Source organism: Acomys minous (genome assembly GCF_964271855.1).
Source record: "Acomys minous genome assembly, chromosome: 15".
NCBI lineage: Eukaryota > Metazoa > Chordata > Mammalia > Rodentia > Muridae > Acomys > Acomys minous.
In genome coordinates, this window is record NC_140497.1 from 2,962,100 (window position 1) to 2,982,229 (window position 20,130).

The 20,130-nt window shown below is 44.4% G+C and overlaps 1 long non-coding RNA gene across 1 annotated transcript in view; it reads right to left on the reverse strand.

Moving 5' to 3' along the window:
• Positions 1 to 1,289: 1,289 nt before the first annotated feature.
• The window catches only part of LOC311585353, a 29,041-nt gene continuing 10,200 nt past the window's right edge, over positions 1,290 to 20,130 (reverse strand). The window contains exons 3-4 of the long non-coding RNA XR_014775199.1: positions 3,189 to 3,274; positions 1,290 to 1,476 (exon numbers count right to left, since the gene is read on the reverse strand). This is a non-coding gene — a long non-coding RNA (uncharacterized lncRNA). The remainder of the gene's footprint in view (positions 1,477 to 3,188; positions 3,275 to 20,130) is intronic.

Sequence of the window (20,130 nt, forward strand, 5' to 3'; positions counted from 1 at the left end):
AGTGAAGCTACAAAGAAGTGTGTTTCCTTTACCCTCTAAAGACAGGATCTAAGAATCTACCACGGTTTGAGTCTGTGTCTGAGTGTCACTCACCTATCTCTTGCCCACCAATGCTTCAAAAACTCCCAACCCCAAAAACCTATAACCCAACTAAACTAGTCCACTACAGGTAGCGCCCAACGTCGGGCGCCATAAATTGTCTCAATCAAATATAGGCCCTTAGGGTCAAAAGTTCCCAAAATGTTGGTAAACAAAAAATAGACAAGTAACAAAACAAAGACAAAACTCAAGATTAAGTCTACCTCAGAGTGTATTTTAAAAACAAGCCAAGTTTTTATACACATCTCTTAAAACAAAAGTGTCTCTCATGGTTACATTATTTTTCTATACAATTCAAAAATATAAAATACAAAATAATTATGTTGTTGTCTATCTTAAACAATCACTTATAAGTCATTAAATTGGTATCAGTTCATATGCTCTCTTTATCAAAAGTCAATGTTTTCTCATTATATCAAACATCTGTAAGTCAAGACAGTTTGTTTTCTTAACTCATCCGCCACTATCTAAAGTTTTACTCAAACATCTAATTTATAAGTCATAATATAAACTATTTACTAGTGACTAATTCTTAACCATGTTTTTATTAACAAGTAAAACAAAACTTAGTGGTTAACTCAACTAAGTGACCCTTGACTACAGTTTCAAGTCAAGAGTCACCTAATAACACAGTTACATCTAAAAAGTTCTTTGATTAAAAAAAATAAACAAGACAGTCAAAATGTTCCCAAACAACAAGTGATTAAAAAAACAAACAAATAAACAAACAAAAACCCTACAATTAGTTACTCCTGACAAAAACATCAGACCTGTTCCAAGAGACTCTCCCTTTAAGTAAAGGTCATAGGCTTGGGTTCTATAATAACGTTTGTCACCCAGACTCCACTAAAAGAGTCATAACAAGAATCAAGGCATTCGGTGGGAACTCACTAGCCATCCAAATGTGTCCAGTAAGGGGCTAGAGAGACCATTCAGTGGTTAAAGGCACTGACTGTTCTTCTAGAGGACCCAGGTTCAAATCCCAGCACCCACAACTGTCTGTAACTCCAAGATCAGACACTCTCATATAGAGATACATGCAGACAAAACATGAATGCACATAAAAGAAAGATAATTAAATTTAAAAAAATTTTTTTTAATGTCTCCAGTAAGAATTCATATTTTCTTCCAAACAGGGAGACACAAAGTCGGGAAGGGAGCATGCTGGAAGGAGTTGAAAGATGATGGAAGTGCCAATATGATATTTTTTAATCTATGTATATTTTAAGTTATCAAATACTGAGGAATAAAAATGTCTGTGTCAATAACTGCCCACCTGGCGAAAGTCTTAGCAAGTACAGCAAAAGCAAAGCACACATAGCAGGGTGGACAGCACAAGCAGGGTGAGTTTCACTGTACGTGATCTTCTCTGGACTGCTGAAAAAAACAAAAAGGTTTCCAGCTGTGATCCTTTCATGACCTTAGAAGCTGCAGGCCCACACAGGTCCCTGGAAGCAGCTGGACTTGTCTTGGTCTGAGAGGACTGTGGTGTCCAGTTTGCTGGGCAGCCTTCTCTATTGCTCTCCAGAGACTGAAATGCCTTCACCAGCGGAGGCTCTCTTCTGGTTATGGCGGGCCATGGTACACGGGTGCATGCTGAAGCCGCTGGGATCTGAACACAGTCCCAGGACTCCCTAACAGCAAACCATAATCCCCGGGGTATTTGCTTAGCTAAATCCCACAAGACCTCTATCTTCTGATTCAGGTGTGGAGGCTACAATAGGAATCCATCAACATCATAACTATCTCAGAGTTCACTACTTAAAATGTGTTTGCATTGTCAGTGAAAAGAAAGACCACAGAGATCGTAAAGTCAGCCATGGCGTCACCTGCTGACCTCTCCACAACAAGGGCCGTTTCCATGGTAATAGGACAGGCACTAGGGGACAGCAGAGATGAAGACCGTGAAACCCGTGCTGAAGGCAAATTTTGCTTGAATAGCGCCAGGGCACAGTACACTTGCCAAGCATGTTCTAGAACCAACATGTCTGAGGGTTACAGAGGCAGAAGTGCTCTGGGAAATGGGCAAGGGAGCCCAGAGGAACTTCCAGCAGCAGCTACTGCTGCCAGTACACGCCATGATTTGCATTCTAAAGCCTAAGTGACTGAATGAGGGTGTGCATGCATACATGTTTGTGTGTGTGTGTGTGTGTGTGTGTGTATGCACATGAGTACAAGCAAGTAAACATACATGTGCACATGCATGCAAATGCTAGCAATCAACCTTGGATATCTTTCTCAGTAGCTCTCTGCTTTTCTTTTTTTGGACAGGATTTCTCAATGAACCTGCATCTCAACAGCTAGGCTAGGCTGGGAGCCACCAAGCCCCAGGGTCCCTTCTGTCTCCACACCTCGCCTCCCGGAACAGAGGTTCCAGGCATACACTGCTGTGCCTAGGTTGTGTGGATGCTGGAATCTGATCGCAGGTTCTTCTGCTTGGGCACCTAGCACTTTAGTGGCCAGAACCACCTTCCCAACCCAAACCCCCACCCCCACCCCCACACCCTCCCCAAAAGTGGTTCTTTCACAACTCAAAGTGGAGAGATCTTGGCCTTAATTAAAACAAGTATTCTACTTCTCTGAAGCAATGTGCTTCTATTACGCCTCATTCCTTGCATTTTAATGAGGTGTCTTTCATAACTTCCGCACACCCATACCTCTCTAGAGCTGGCATTTTACCTACTTAATTCCCTCTCTGTTTTGAAAGTTTTCAGAGAGGCAGCAAGGCCGCAGCATGATCATTTCCTCTCAGGTTTGGGTCACTTGTCAAGAGTTCATACTTTTAATGACTGTAGCGAAGACAGGCAAGGCACTGAAATGCTGAACACTGTACATGGGCCGTGCCGTGTTTTCATAGCTGTGTGGGATCCTGTGTTTGTGTTTCTCTCCATCCACAATCATGGTCCTCAGCTTTGGTTTCCCTTTGAGGGTGCCCCGCAGTGTGGCGGCTGCAAACAAGGAAATTCTGTCTGCCACACCCCAAGTCAACACAGGGCTAAGGAGAGGCCACAGCAAGACCCATCCACAAGGTCTGTAGCCAAGGGGCCTGTTTTCTCTTTTTCTTCCCACGGGTGACCAGATACATTTACCTCATCTTGGAAGAAATGGCTTTGACCTGCACTCTTGGCCTTTCCGAGGTTTGAAGTCTATTCGGCCCATGGTAGCTGACACAACCCTGAAAGAAAAAGCAACAAACAGGCTCAGTGAGCACACAGTGTGCAGCGAGACGGGTCTAAGATGAGCTTGGAATCTTGGTGCAAATGTTCTACTGGCCACAAAGTCACCACCCACTGATGGGCGCACATACTATAGACCTGCATATCTGCTTTAAAACACCCCCAAACCCTCACCGGATGCACACAGGGACACCCCATGGCCTTTTTTTTTTTTCCTAAGAGCATATTTTTAACAAACACTTTCAGCTCTGGGATGTGGTGACTTAATTATTCCTATGATGTAGAAACAATATTCCATTTATCACAGAGTTCTCAAAATAAGGCATTCTAGATGGCTATATTTTTAGCCCTATTTACATTTTGAACCACTCTTTAATTTTTTTTTCATTCTCCTCCTTGGTACTTATTTTATTCCTTCTCATCATTAAAATCAACAAAAATATGGTTTGCTTGCAATGCTATAGTATAATCAAGCTCTCGGTTTTTTGCTGTGTGTTTTAGTGGCTAGAGCTTCCATAAACAAGACGCAGCAGGCTGGATGGCTTAAACAGCAAAAAGGTATTCCCGCCCGGTACTCAAGGCCTGATGTCCAAGACCTCAGTGCAGCAAGCAGGGCTGATGTCCCCTCTGGTGACCCTCTCCGTATTTTGCTGCCTTGTCACATGTTGTCCTTCCAGACATACCTATGTTCCCAGTGTCCTTCCTCTCCTAGGGAACACATCCCACTGTCCCAGGCCCACGGAAACAGCCTCCTCTTGGCGATCTCAGCCATGAGCACCCTTCGAGAGACATTAGCACTTCAGCAGATGACCTTAGAGAGGACTATTCAGCCGTGTGCTGCGTGCCTTGTGAACGATTCTCGTTAACTTCTCAACACCTGCACCATAGCGGAAAGGGAAGCCATGGCCAGACGGAGCACATCCCAGCAGCCCTCCGCTAAGCAGTGATTGACAAGGCCCAGACAGTGGTGGGCAGTCAGGGAGCTCAATCTCCGAGCTCTGCTGACCTTGTCTCTTGGATTCGGAGTATCAGCAAGTTTATAAATGGTGTGCCAGGTTTGTGCTGAGGAGAACAATTCTATCTGCTCCTGTATCGACTGCAGAACGCCTAGCTCTCCTGGCCTCCTGCCAGCTCCTAGCGTTCGGCCTCCCTTCCTCCCTGTGGCCCAGGCTTGCCGTGGTCTAGATAGGAGTAGCTCTGGGCTGGGTGGGAGCTGACCTCACGGATACTGTGGACAGCTACTCAGTTCTCCATACCCTGGTTATCAGAATAGACCACGGAGTCTGGCATGTCTTCCACACAATGGGAGCTGGCAAAGGCCACAAACAAGGACATTCTGTTTCCCTGGGAAACCAGCTTTTTATCAGCCCATTGTCTCTATGTTACAGCTTGGACTTGTCCCTCTGTAACAGGCTCATCAGAAAAATGATAACCAAATGGACCCCAAATGCATATCCTTAAAGCATATATTCTTCATCTCTCTCCTTAGAAATCATGTCTTTCTTCTCTCTGATATCAAAATACGCATGCATGCAAATTACAGCACATAGGCCATCAGATTCTATTGATAATTATATATAGGAAAAACAAAATGAGTGTACGTGCATGTGCTTGTCCGAGCATGAGTGTGTGTTATGTGCATGTATATGAGTATGCGAATCTGTGTGAGTGTGTGTGTGTGTGTGTGTGAGTGTGTGTGTGTGTGTGTGTGTGAGTGAGTGTATGTGTGTGTGTGTGTGTGTGCATACGTGCACATTTACTTGCTTGCCCATGAACATGTTGAAGCCAGAATCTGACGTTAAGCATCTTCCTCTACTGCTGTCCGCCTTAGTTTCTTAGACAGGGGCTCTCACTGAAGCTGGTGGTTTCCATTCAGACTAAGCTGGCATAACAGGAAGCCCCCAGGATCCATCTGTCTCTACCTCCCCAGTGCTGAGGTTGTACATCTGGCCCTTATGTGGGTGTTGGGGATTTGAACTCAGGTCTTCGTGTTTGCACAATGAGCATTTTACCCATTGAGCACCTCTCCCTGGTCCAGCACTGAGAATTACTGATTTAACACTTATGTTCCTAGAAGTACACCGAGCACCTAACTTCGGCCTTTATATTGATTGATTTCTCGGCTACGCTTGTCACTGGATTTCTTTAGGTAAGTGTGTGTTGCTGAGGGTAGAACTGATAGCTGCCACACAGGAGCTCATCCTAGGAACTATTTAAAGACAAGACCCCAAAGGGGACTGGGAGGCGGGTGGGACACTATTAAATGGCTACGGTTTCCATTACTCATTGGCTCTATAGCCCTTTCCTCCTTGTCATCACAGCAAACCCTTGCTCCTCTCAGTTTCTGACTTCCTCAGCCTCCCGTGGGAGATGGTTGGTTCAAAATGAACTGTACGACAGTCCCACCTCCCTGTGGCCGCTGACACTCAGGAAGCTGCTCCACTTCTGCAGAGAGAGAGAGAGAGAGAGAGAGAGAGAGAGAGAGAGAGCCCAGCATTCTCCAGGCTTGGCTCTGCTGTGGTTCAGAATGAGAACGGCCCACAGAGCTCATGTCTTCAAGGATTGGTCGTCAGCGGATGGCAGAGATGGAGACACTGCTGACGGGAACCTTAGAGATGTCACCTGGTGGGAGGACGTAAGCCACTGTGGACATTCCCTGGAACGCGGTGCCATTTTGCCCATGACCCCTATATCAGCTGGGCAACTCGGCTCCAACTTCTTTCTCACACCACGGTTTGTGCCTCCTACAATCCAGAGCCAAAGCTGCATGATGGGAGATTGAAACTGTAAGCCCAAACGAACCTTTCCTGTGATAAGTGATTTTCTCCAGTGTTTTATCGGAGCAATACAAAGCTAACATAGTCTCCAAACCGCGTGAACCCTTGCCACATTCGGAAGCTCGGTATTTGGCAATACCATCCTTACGATGAAATTGCTCAAGAAGAAAACTTTATAACAATGACCTTGCTTTTACTGGAACCATTCCTGTAGAAGCCTACGGCCCAGTCACACCATCCTGGTGGAGGAGGGCAGGCTGACGGCACCTTTGCCTCCGCAACCTTCTGGTGTCCAGGCTCCCTGACACAGCTTTTAAGAACCTATTACGTATACAACAGAACACTCTCCACAGTAGAGTGGAGAGTGGGATATTACTTTCTCACATACTCTGGTGCCTCACCTTTGACCATGTCCCCTGGAGGGGGAGACCTGGTGGCACTCAGAGGAAGGACAGCAGGTTACCAAGAAGAGACTTGATACCCTATGAACATATACAGGGGGAGGTAATCCCCCTCAGGAACAGTCATAGGGGAGGGGAATAAAGGGAAAATGGGAGGGAGGGAAGAATGAGAGGATACAAGGGATGGGATAACCATTGAGATGTAACAAGAATAAATTAATAAAGGAGAAAAAAATCAAAAAAAAAAAAAAGAACCTATTACGTGTCGTCTCTGTTGGGCAGTGATACCTCACGAGGCTGGAATTACCCATTCTTCTTACAATGGAAGAAATTGAATGTCAAGGGAATCAACTGCGTTTCTCACAGTGTCTCCCTCAAGAACGTGAGGGCCCAGGACTCAAAGCCCGGGCTGTCTCCTGTGGGGCGTCTAATCCCCGCCTCCATGGCGCGCGTTATGACTGTGAACTTGGTTGTGGAATTCAAGTAGGAGGGAGTGGAGGAGTCACAGAGCACATGGTACTAGGTATCCTGGGAAATAAGAAGTTTAGAGGTTAAAGGCCCCCTGCAGACACCATGAAACTAATCCTTTTCCTCACACCTTTGAACAGACAGGGTTTCCTGCGGGCCCCACTGTGAGCCTCTGAGCAGCTCTGCTTTGCACTCGCGAACTCATTCGTAAACAAGACTCACTTGTCCCCCTAACCTGCTTCATGGGTGGTGCAGATGTAGTCCATAATGTCCGCAAAACGCTTTGAGCACATCAAAGAGGGCGCTGTATAAATACTATACACGTTCCCATAGGAAGCATCTCCAGGATGCTTTGATCCATAAATATTTCATTGACTTCAACTCGGCCAAAGCCATTTCAGACTCCAGGCATCCTAAGGTAATTGACCACAGAGCGAGTTCAGAAAGCAAGCCTCGCGCACCCACACCACAGCTCTCTTTTAACACTGCCAGTTCAGCTGTTAGTCTTCAAAAATGATTTTGTATCTTTTTTTTTTGTTTTAACCTTGTAAATTTTGGAGTAAGCATGAGGCTGCTACCATAGAAAATAATGTGTAGTGGTGTTAGAAAAATGGAGAACTATCATTTCAACGTTTTGTTTATTCCTTGAAACTTTCACGCAATTGTGTTTTGATAACATCCTTTTTCCCTCCTGCTATGCGTCTCCCTGAGTGCTCCTAAGCTTTAGGTTTGTCCTAGAGTATGGTTGGTATACCCAATGTCCCTCCCATTGAAACTGATTTTCTTTCTCCCAACAGCTATTGGTTGGAAATGGGACTTGGTATCCACTTTCCTTTTCCACAATACTGGGGTTTTTTCTGGCTTGAGCTCCAACAGGTCTTGTGCATGCTGACACAGCCTCTGTGAGCTCACGTGTGCATCAACCGTGTTCTATCTTAAAGACGTTATTTTCTTGGAGTCATCCACAACCTCTGGTTCTTTCTGCCTCTTCTTCTGCATAGACCCGTGGGCCTTGAGGGATAAAGACATTCCTTTCCGGACTTGAATGATTCAAAGCCTTTCATTGTCTATACTTTAGGCAACTGTGGGCCTCTGAGGCAATTACCATCTATTGCAAGAAGCTTCTCTGATGAGGGGTGAGCAATACTCTAATCCTCAGGTGTAGCAATGTGTCATGGGAGTCAGGGGAACACAGTTCTTACAGAGGGAAAAAAACACTAAAATAACTTTGTCCTCCAAGATGATGCTTCTACTCTTAGATCTTTTTTTTCCCTCTATATGATCTTTGGGGTTTACCTTAATTACATATCTAAGAGATTAAAAAATAGATTTCTATATCATTTATAGAAAGGAAAATTTGCATGTTCAATTTCCCAAAGAGTCAAATTTGTTGTTACTTTCTTTAAATCATTACTAGGATGTCTTAATTTATCAGAAAAAAAGATAAAATATGCTCTCTGGAAGCCAAATTAATGTCATTTATTATAAATCCAGAAATGTTCTCCAGATCAAACTCAGAAAGATCCCTGGGGTAATATGTACTTGGTAGTATTTTTAAATGAATATTCTCCAACAACAATTATACATTTCAGTCAAGATATTTAATGTGAATCATTTGTGAAGGTGACTACACATTTTTAAAAATTTCAGAGTTTTTTAATAAGAATATAATAACAAACTAGAAACGGTCTAGAAGTAATTTTCTGCAATCCCTGGGAACAAGAGTGTAACTAAAGCTATAGTTTGTCTTTTTAACTGCTCAATCCCATCATCATTTTTTTTCCAGTTTCTTCTCTGCTGACTCAAAAAGCAAAACAAAGAAGAAGAAATCTGCAAATGAGTTATCTCCCCAAGGGTTCCATCAGTAGAAGAGAGAGTTCCACTCACCCGCGTAGCAGATGTTGGCTGACACTCATAAAGAAATGTTAATTGTCATGATCAATTTTTTTAAAAAACTCAATAACCAGCAGATCTTTGGAGAGTCCATTAGATCAACACGGGCCATTGAAAATGCAGAACTGGGTCTATTTTTATTCCTGGAAATCTATGGCAACTCTTAGAACAATATTTTCTTCTTAACACACATGCCCACCTCTCTACACATCAGTCTCCTTAGTGGGCTAGCACTAATCACTCTCTAGTCCACCAACCAGGATGCTGTGTTTATTTTATTAGGGTCTAGTTACACATCTGCTCTTCGATAAAGAACCTGATTTGTGAGTACCAACAGTTTCAAGATCAAATCAAAGATGACATTTTAGGACATGGATGGACTTTACATCTAATTCCTAAGCAAATCTGAACTGAATGTATAAATTTAATATTAGTAATATCCTGCAGCCCTGTGAGGTATTGCTGCATCCAAGAATTAGATGTGTGGCTGCCTGTTCTCACAGTTCTCAGCTTGGACCTCTGCCAGTATAAAAAAAAAAGGCATATGCTCACCAAAGCATGCTCAGTGTGCAGCAAGCATGTCGAATCTGCCATTCTTATCAGCCCCTAAACAAGTCCATTCATTCTTTACGCAAATGATTTCTGAGAAACCAACATGTGCCAGCCAGTATTCTTGGTGACAAAGATAATGTTAGTCATTTGTTGTCTCCATGACAAAATACCTGAAAGACACCATTTGAAGAAGGAGAGGTTTGTTTTGGCTCACGGTTTTAAAGCTCTCAGTCTGAGAGGCTCATTAGCCCTGCTGCCAAACATCATAGCTGGGAGAACACCATGGACTCAAGTCTCTCATCTCAGAGCAGCTAGGAAATCTACAGCTCAAGAAAGGAATCATCTGTGGGCAAGACAAACTGTGTGGGCTAGATTAATATCAACTTGACAAAAGCTATAGTCATCGGAGAGAAGGGAATGACTCCATAACGTCAGGCCGTAGGCAAGCCTGTAGAAGATTTTCTTAGTTAGAGATCCATGGGGGAAGAGTTTCAGCCCATTGTTGGTGGTGCCATTTCTGAGGTGGTAGTCTTGGGTTCTACAAGAAAGCAGGCTGAGCAAATTACAAGGAACAAGCCAGTAAGCAGCACTCCTCTGCATCAGCTCTTGCCTCCAGATTCCTGTCCAGGTTGAGTTCCTGCCCTGACTGCCTTCAATGACGAAGTGTAATAATAAAGAGTAAACTAAATAAATCCTTTCTATTGCAAGCTGCTTTTGGTCATGGTGTTCTATCAAAGCAATAGGAAAAAACCCTTCAAAGGCATTCTCAAAGGGACCTACTTCCACCTCTTACTGCACTAGAAATTCATCCATGGATTAATACTTATAATTCATCAATCTCAATGGCACCACCATCTGGGACCAAGCCTTCCACACATGAGCCATTGCAGTGTGGAATCTCACAGGTAAATAATAAAACAATGCAGAGCATGGATCCTTCCCAGAGGAACCAACTAGCAAATACGCAGATTACATGCCAGTATTTGCTAGCACATGATTAGTGTTTTGCCTTGGGTGTAGTGTTTCTACTGCAAAATCTATGTAGGAATTTGGTCTCTGATGCAACTGTGTGAGCAGGTGATAGACATTGGAGGGGCTTGGGCCATGGAGCCACTGGCCTTATAAAGGCCTCCATGTCCAAACCATGATAATCTTCCCACAGAGGTGACTTCCAGCAACGACTTGCCACAGAAGGGACACGCCATTCAGATGTGTATGGGAAGAATAGCCCACGGCTAATGAAGTCCAGCAGGGACTCTCCAGGCAATGTGATGGAGACAGGAGAGGAAGCCCAGGACCTGAACCTACAGGGGGCGCTGAAGCTCGCCTTTCACTTGGTTCTGTTTCATGCCTCTGCCACCATGATGGACTCAATGTGTGAGCCAAAATCAATGGTTTTTAAATTGCATTTGTCAGGTAGTTTACGGCTGCACTGAAGGAAATTATTAATTCATCATACGTCCAGATAGCATTCAATGGGCAGAGGTGTCATTATTCCAAATGCCCAAGTGGAAGGCAACTGGAAGGGATTTGGAAGGCTTGGGGGTGCAATCAGGGGGCCTTGCAAACCGATTTCTGTATAAGGCTACACAGAGGTGCCCTAGAATGCTGCGTTGTATCTCAAGGAGGGAGTAAAGCCTTCAAGATGTTCTTGGGCCCAAAGTCTACAGCCATGGAATCGCACATCTTGCAGAAATAGTTTCTTCTGCTCTGACTCCCACTAGGTGATCCATAAAGCAGCCTTGGGTGTCTTCACCTGGGTCTTGGCACAGACACAGCACCGGGAATCAAAGGCCAGTTTGTGATTTTGCCTTCTCACTCTAGTCACAGTAGGCGGTCTCTGAGTTATATGCTTAACAGCACCAGAAGCAGCGGCCTGTTGGTACATGTGGGAGAGAGCCAGGTGCCGGGGCTCAGGGAGGTTGTCTGTGGCTGAAAGAGGGATGGTGCGAGGAGGAAATGGTGCCAGGAGGCAAATTATAGGGCGTTCACACAGCAAACTATATCACAGCAGTGAAGGAGACTGGGGTGGGGTGGGGGGCGGGGAAGGGGAGCAGGATTGGGGGGGGAGGGGCCGACATGGAGAAGAAAGTTCTCCACACACTGACCAGGATGGGCGTGCCATTCAGCAAGAAAGAATCACAAACTGTGACACCTGCAGCAGCCCAGAAAAATAGCTAAAGCTAGACACCCAGGCCCCACGCAGAGAGTTGCATTCACATTGCCTTTGGAGCTAGGAATGGCTAGTCAGGCAGACACTGGATTAGAGGTGGCCAGGTGCTGAGGCTGAGGTGGGGACTGCTTGCTGAGAGGCACGAAGAAAAGCTTCTGAAGAGTCATGGGCCGATCTGTTCTGCAGCTTGCTTTAGTAGCACTCACGCAATCATCCAGCAAACTTAGAAGTCAGGGCCAGTACATTTCCTCGAGGCTAGGATTGGGGTTCTGCATATTGCATACAATGGTTGGAAATAAATTTCACTTCAATTTAATCTGACTTATAAAAGGTACACACGAGCATATTTAATATACTACTTTCTGAAGCAAAAAGAAGAAAAGACCACATTTTCATTTCACTCCATAGCTGTTAACATCTCTAGAAGCACAGGTAAGTAGGCAGCGGTGAGGGGCTGTCTGCCACTGGAGGAACCAAGGAAACAACTGAAGGACACTGGCAGAGACATCTACTAGTTGCCAGCACACAGAATTGATTTTTCAGATGCACCAAATAATTATCAAAGAGGCAGAGCTGGAGGAGGAATGTTGGTTTTGGCTGAAGATTACGAAAAAGATGACGGTGGGATTTATAAGGCTGTCCCTGTCCAATGTAGGGTGGTAGTAATCCAGAGCCCAGGTTGCCCCCTGGTCAGTCTGGGATGTCAAACAGACTTCTCCATGAAGCTGATGATGAGCAGACTGGGGTCTGTCCTGTCCTCATATTCTGTGCAGAGCTCCCAGGCTTTGGGTAGACGCCATCACCATGGTTTGAGGGTCTGCCTCTTAATCAGGATAAGTACATACATACAGGAGGTGAGATGGAGGGAGAAGAGGCCTGAAGCATCTCAAATTGAACTCTGGTGAACACTAAAAAGGACGCATACAGCGCCAGGGATGATCAGGGAATCAGATAGTGACAGCTGACGTACAGAGGAGGACAGGCCCCGCACTCAACAGAAGAAAATTTTACTGAAAGGGAGATGGTGGTTATGCCTTGGTGAGAAGACAGCACAGAGCAGACTCTATAAAGAAACTTCATGTGAGGGCAGCGTGGGCTTCCTGGATGGTACCAGCTGTTTACAAACTGCCAGGAATAAAACAGCAGAGGGGACTGGAGCCTAACACAACCTGCAATTCCTCTGAGGTGCTCTGGCTTGGCTGTCTATGAGCTCCCGTGTAAAATGAATGTTCTTCATACAGATTCCAGGAAAGTAAGGTTCTGCAGTGAGTGAGTTTAATTATGAGTTTGACTGTGGCCTAAAACAACACAGACTCAGCCACCTTTGGATTCGTGATTCCACACAGAAGCAGCTATTAGTTCGAGCTCTCAATTTAATTAAGTCCACTGCAGCTATTTTAATAATATAATTTTAATATGGTTTTTATTTGCTTTTAATAAATTTCAATGTTTTTCTTTCTTTGAAATTAGATGACCTTTCAGAGGGTAACTTCCAACACACACTGGTCATGCTGGATTTGCATCGAATGGCTGCAAAAACCCTTAACCTAAAACCAAAGTTACTTGCTTTCAGTACAGCTGTGTGGTTTTGTCATAGTCATTTAAAACATTATCCTTTCAAGGAAGGAAGAGAAGAAATGTAAAAATAAAATAAAATACACTTTCCTCCCATAAGAAATCAACAAACCAAAAATGGAATTAAAACATATGCTTGAATCGCCCAAGTCTGATATGCCTATCAGTTCCCTAAAGTAAGGACAAGCCACTGCAGGAACCTAGAGGAGGCCCTGTAGGCCCTGAAGGTGAGAAGGAAGGGCTGTCCAGGAGTGGCCGGCCCAGGGGAAGCAAGCTGCAGTCTGGAGTTAGGGGATTCCAAGCAAGATTGTTGGCAAAGGGAGGGACTTCCATAAGCAGAGGCTTGAGTCTGGGGAAACCATGACAAGGCCACCTGCAGTTAGTGTTAGCAGGAGCTGTTACCACCCTAAGGTCAGAGGTCAAATGAAGAGAGGGTGAGCAGGAACCAGGGAGGATGGAGCCCTACAGAGAACCAGCAGGCAGCAGTCAAATGTGACAGGAACACACAATGACCTCACACCAGGAGTAAGAGCTGAGCCCCCCAACATCTCTGCCTACCTTCCTTTGAGATTTCTGACAGGGCTCCCTAGGGCCTCTCCCCCCCACCCCCAAAGTGACAGAAGCCATCTGCAGAGCATCCTGAGGCTCAGAGGGGGCTGAGTAAGGGAGGGGGAGTCAAAGATGGCTACAACAAAAGACTCTGTGGAGGAGGCAGCATGAAATCTCAGGTTGAAAAACCAAACAAATATTGATGAGGCATGTTTTTCCAGGTACAAGTCAGAGCAAGACCAAGCAGGGCAAAGTGTGAGCCAGACTTAGGCATTGCTTTCAGCTCTGAACACCTGTGGGGTTAGAGCTAAGGACGTGACGGAGATCAGAGCAAGAAGCACTACTCACAAGGTTTCAGTCTGGGTTGGTCGAAAGCGAAGGAATCCTTTTTTGCTAGTGGGGCTAAGAGAAAAACAGAAATGGGTGAGTGGGGAGAACCTGCCTGGAAAGCTCTGAGCCTGAGACAATTGCACAACTGCGTCAGATGTTCTCCACAGAGCAAGCTAATTAAAATCATTTTTATCTAGGCAACAATCTAAATGAATTTCCCAGAAAACGAGAGATTCAGTTCCAATCAGAACATCCCTGTTATCATCAGCATGATAAATAAGAAGTATTTGAGGAGCAATAAAATGATTGCACTCTTGGAAAGAGACAGGACGCACCGTAGAGACTGACCATACTCCTGGATCTGCATTCCCATCACACACACACACACACACATACGCACACGCACACACACGTGCATGCGCACGCGCACGCACACACGCACACACGCACATGCACACACACAAATACACACGCACACACACACAAATACACATGCTCACACACACATATGCACATACATTCACACATACACACATACATGCATGCATGAGCACATACACATGCACACTCACACACACATACACAAACATTCACCCTCACTCACACACACTCACACACACATGCACACATGCATACACACACGCTTGTCCCCCAGTTAGTAAAGCTGTTTAGGAAGGAAACTTTAGGGGCTGAGAGAAGCTTAGAAGGTGGGCCTTAAGAGTTATATTCCAGCCCCATTTCTAGCCCGACTCCACCCACCTCCTGATCCCCTGAAATGTAAGCAAGCAGCCTCAGAGCCCCCCACAGTCCAGGGTCAGCCCCCCTCAGCTGCCATGGCCTCTCCTCTATGAGGAACTGTACCTTCAAAACACAAGCCCAAAATAAGACCTTCCTGCCTGAGCTGTTTCCTTCAGGCAGTTTATGACAACAACAAGAAAAAAATAACTAACGCAGAGTGTGAGATAGCGACTGGACTCAGACGTTGCAAATGTAGTCAGTGCTGTGAGCTACAGTCCCAAACGATTTAAGTCATGAACATTATGTTGTCACATACACAATGACAATAAAACACTTACAGCTTGCATCAAGAACCCAGCGTCTCTTGGTAGATAATAGGTATTTCATTTTAATATCTTCAGGAAGCGCGCAGGGCATCCATGGCTCACGCTGAATTCTGCACTTCTGGAGTCAGGCTGGTCTGTGGGCTCTCCCTAACACTCTCCCTCTGAGTCACTTTTTCTTTGCCTATTCTTAAGTTATTGTAAGAGACCAATTCACACAGAAAGTAAAGGCCAAGCGCTACAAACTGCAGTGATTTCTCAAGCCCTACCCTGGGTTTCCTTGGAGGAAATACTTCTTGATTTTAACATTGTATTAAAAAAAAAAAAGAGCTTCATTCTAATGCAAATGGCCATCCCAAGCCATTCACCAGTGGGAGACTTCTTGAATGGTGCAAAAGTTGAGTTGTTAGTGGGATTTGTTTAGTTGTAGTTGTTTTTGGAGTCTGTTTTACTTTATGCAGGGTTTTGTTTTGTTTGTTTTGTTTTTTAAAGAAGAGGAAAAACTAGTGGTGTCATTCAGAACTTTAAATACTATCTACTTTGCATCACAAGGCCCTGGAGGGCACTTTTCCATGACAGGAATGAATTGAATTTTGGGGGAAATCACTGTCCCTCAGACAAAAGACAAGAGACTCACCTCCAATCTGCAGAGAGCCAGCTTAATAGGTCAGCCATTACTTAACCACATTCTAAAAATCGTTTCCTGTTTTTACAGCAACAGTCCTTTTCAACTACACAAAGAAAAAAATTGTAAACTTGCATGTCAAAGAAAAATAAATAAATCAAGTCCTATCTAAAAGAAGGCAACAGAAGGCAATCTCTTATTTAAAATGTTCTCAAAAACCACTCTATAAGCATGTGTTTTGTTTTCTGTTAAAAATATAGCTGCCATCTTTGAAGCTTCATGGATCATGACAAAGTTTGCTAAGATTGTACAAGATATGACTCTTCTTAGAGGAAAAAGTGCCAACTTTTTAAAGGGATTAACTCATATATTTTAACTTTTTTTTTTTTAAAGAATTGGGTTTTGTTAAGTAACGTTTTCTAATATGTATAAACAAAATAGTTTTTTTAAATACCTTATATGTCACTGTCATTTGCCATAAAGTTAATCTAAAAATATTAATATTGGTCTTTTAAACAAGTATTTACATATACAAAACTCTCAGTCTCATAATGGAAAACATCGATTGTTTCTTAAAAGGTGTTATCTTATATCCAAAGCTACGTATCCCACAGCAGAGTCTTGCAAGTTTGCCTTTGTTTTTAAGGTTGCCGTTGACAAGTAAGAGTCTCACAGTCACTGGTGGGTTTTCCTTCCACGTCACACGTGTTCTCCCTCAGCTGGATGTCTGCTGAGGTAGACAGAGCAATGGATGAATGCTTTGAAAACCCTACCCCACATGGGATCAGGGCTCTCTGAGTGCAGGGACCCATGAGGTCTCGGGTTAGGAGATGAACTCTGCCTTCTGTGCAGGCGTGTAAACCAGCATATGCTCCCTCATTCTCAGACCAGACCAAGACAGAGCATCTTATTTTTTTGTTCTTCACCTCTCTGGTCTCTACTCTGGAAGAAGACTGGAGACAGCCCATCCTTAGCAATACTGAACCCTGTTACTCTAAGTCCTAACTGTTTTTAGCATTATATTTGAGGATTCTGTATTCCTTTCCTATCTCCTTGGATTCCTAACTGGATTAAGACCAAAACTCATCCACGAAGTCAGACTTGGGTCTCTTGAATTCAACACAAAGTAAATGTTGGCCATAAAACAGCTTTTTAACAAAAACCTTTCCCAGTATCTCAAAATAAACTTACCCTTACAGACACTATTAAAATATTCAATCAAAAAGATTTTTTTTTGGCCTGAGAAATTTATGTTTTCTAGTTCACACTCCTATAATGTTTACCCCACAATCACCTGGGTAAGGACCAGTCAGTGCCTCTCAGAACAAAGACCACTGTTAGACTGAACACTGGAGAGAGATTAAGATGGTCATTAAGGAATTCCAGGAATTATAGCCCAGCATATTTTCATTATTTTGCTTACTAATTCCATTCATTTTATTTTATTATTCCTTTTCCCCCTTTTATTAATTTTGGACTCCCCCCTCCCCAGCTTCCCATGGGATAACACCAACAATGCTTTTGGAAAGGCCCTAAAAGCATGCTCTAGATGATGTGTATTAGATGACCCTAAATGCAGTCAAGCTAGCGATGAGGCTAGCCATGTAGCACCCAAACACATCATTTTAATATATAACATTATATTCTTGGTCTGCTGAGGCTCCTGGTCATTTTATAATGTAAAAGCCATTGGCTTCGCGTCTAAATTCAAGTCTGCTCTGAAACTTAAGGCAATCTCTCAACAGCGAGACCAAAAAAAAAAAAAAGTATATTTCTAATATAAACTGGCATGGAGTAAACATTTCCATTCCAAGGAGAGGAAAGGGAACACCACATGGAAATACTGGATGAAGGCAAGACCACAGCCCATCAGGGCAAACACCAAACCCATGTCCAGCACCTGGGGCTCATGGTGGCATCATTTATGCTCTTGAGTGGTCCTACCTCCCAGCTCTGTTCCTTGTGGCATATGTGGTTTCTTTCTTTGGCTAACTCCACTACATGCCCATGGCTTTCTTTCTAAGAACATCGCATGCTTCTGGCAGCCCCAGCACCCTAAAGTCTCTACTATAATTTTGCCTCACTTCCCCCCGCCTCATTGCCATACCAGTCAAGAGTTCTGTGTAGACTGCCCGTTGCCTGGCCTCAGTAGCTTCCTAGAGCCTGGTTGCAAACCTCCACGACCCATTAACTTTTGTGTCTTACATGCTTTCAACTACTGTACCATATAGATGATGTTGTCAACTTCTTTTGCCAGAAAAACATGCAATTTGGCCTGCCTCTGCCACAGCTATAGCAGCCACCATGCGGCTTCCTGGCTGAGCCTAGAAAAAACACTTCGTTAGGCATCTGTTTTCAAGAATAGAAATCCTATGGCAGCCTTTAGTAGATGGATCTTGCTCTCGAGATACTTTGCTGATTGTCCAGTTGCAGGGTGGGCAGTATCTCTTTAGTGGGGCCAATATTGAATAACTGCAGCTGTCAGCACCCAACCTGCCTGCAACTTTAGCTATGACTGTGCTTCTTTCATCACCAAAACACATATTTTTCACATTTTCTTGATTTCAATCCTCTCTATAAAGACTTCTAAGCTCAATGAGCATTAGTGATGCCATTCCCTGAATACTACATGTCTTAAGTTTCCTTCACCAAACAAATCGACCAATGAGTTTTAAATTCAGCCTCACTACAGCTTCCAAGACACAGGCAGAACACACACAGGCAGGACACACACAGACAGGACACACACAGGCAGGACATGGGCAAAACACACACAGCCAGGACACACACAGGCAGGACACACACAGGAAGACACACAAGGCATGACACAGGCAGAACACACACGGGCAGGACACACACAGACAGAACACACACAGGAAGACACCACACAAGGCATGACACAGGCAGGACACACACGGGCAGGACACACACAGGCAGGACACACACAGACAGAACACACACAGGAAGACACCACACAAGGCAGGACACAGGCAAGACACACACGGGCAGGACACACACAGGCAGGACACAGGCATGAGTGGCCTCTAGTACAATTCCCAATTGAATCCCTTCCCTCCCATGAAAACCTATGGGTAGAGTCTTCACTGTTCACGTTGCTGACAGAGTGCTAGTCTTCTGAGCTCCCCTCAGCATGGCTTGTTAAGCACTCGGGGGCTTCTCTTCCCCATGACTATAACTCTGCTACCTTCCTCTAGGAAGCCAATCTCCAGAGGCCTAGGAGCCAGGTCAGGCATGGCACCGGCCATTTCTCAGTGATGGTCTTCTATCTCAGTTACCGTCTCATCACTGTGACCTAAGACCCAACCAGAAGCGACTTTAAAGGGAAGAGCTGTCTTTGGCCTCACCTATTAACGATAAAGTCCAACATAGCTAGAAAGGCACAGTGACGGATGTTTCACAGTCCAGGGGCATGTGGCTGGGAATCTTCACATCCTAGCACACCAGCTGGCCGGCAGCAAGGATGGCGGCATTCCATCAGTTCTACTGTACAGGCATGGGCGTTGCTACTCAGCGCTCTTCCTGAAATGTGGTAAGCCACCTCCACGTTCACACACTGTTCACACTAGGAGCCTCTGGCTTCTTTGTAGCAGTAAAATGAGAGATATTTTAATCAACTTTGTCCTTACCTATGCAACCTAACTATGGGGATTAACTATTCTCTTCACTTACTTTAAATAGCCTTCCACCAATGCTTTGAGACAGGCCTAGAACTTGCTATGTAGACCAGTCTGCACCACACTTAGAGATGTACCTACTTCTGCCTCTCAATTGCTAGGATTAAAGGAGTGTGCCACAATGCCCATCTTGCCTTCTATCTCTTTTTATGATAAGTACATAAAATGCAAAATGACAGATTTTTGTATAATGTATGTTTGCCATTCATGTTTTAACATAAGTGTGAAGGTTTGAATGATATGGCCACCATTGGCTTATATACTTGAATGCTTGGTCTTTGGTTGGTAGCAATGTTTGGGAGGGATTGGGAGGCGTGGTCTTGTTAGAGGAGGTGGGTCCCTGGGGGTGGCTTTGAGGTTTAAAATGTCTACCTAGCTTTCTTTCTTCCTGGGTTGTCTCAACATGTAAGCTCTCAGCTACTGCTTAAGCACCCAGCCTGCCTGCCTGTGGCCATGTCCCCTGCCCTGGAGGTCATGGACTAACTCTCTGAGAACTGGAAGCCCCATAAACTCTTTCTCCTATAAGCTGCCTTGACCGTGGTGTCTTAGGACCCCAATAGAAATGTAGCTGAGACAATGAGAAATTACAGACCCACCTGTCCTTATAACTTCTGCCCTGCACGTAACTATAGTTCCTATTTGTCAACCTAACTCATGGCTGTTTTCTCAGAATTGCCTAGAATTGTGTTATGGCTCAGATAATCTATAAGACGGGTACATTTTTTATTGATAAGGACCTAAATGTGATGTCATCAT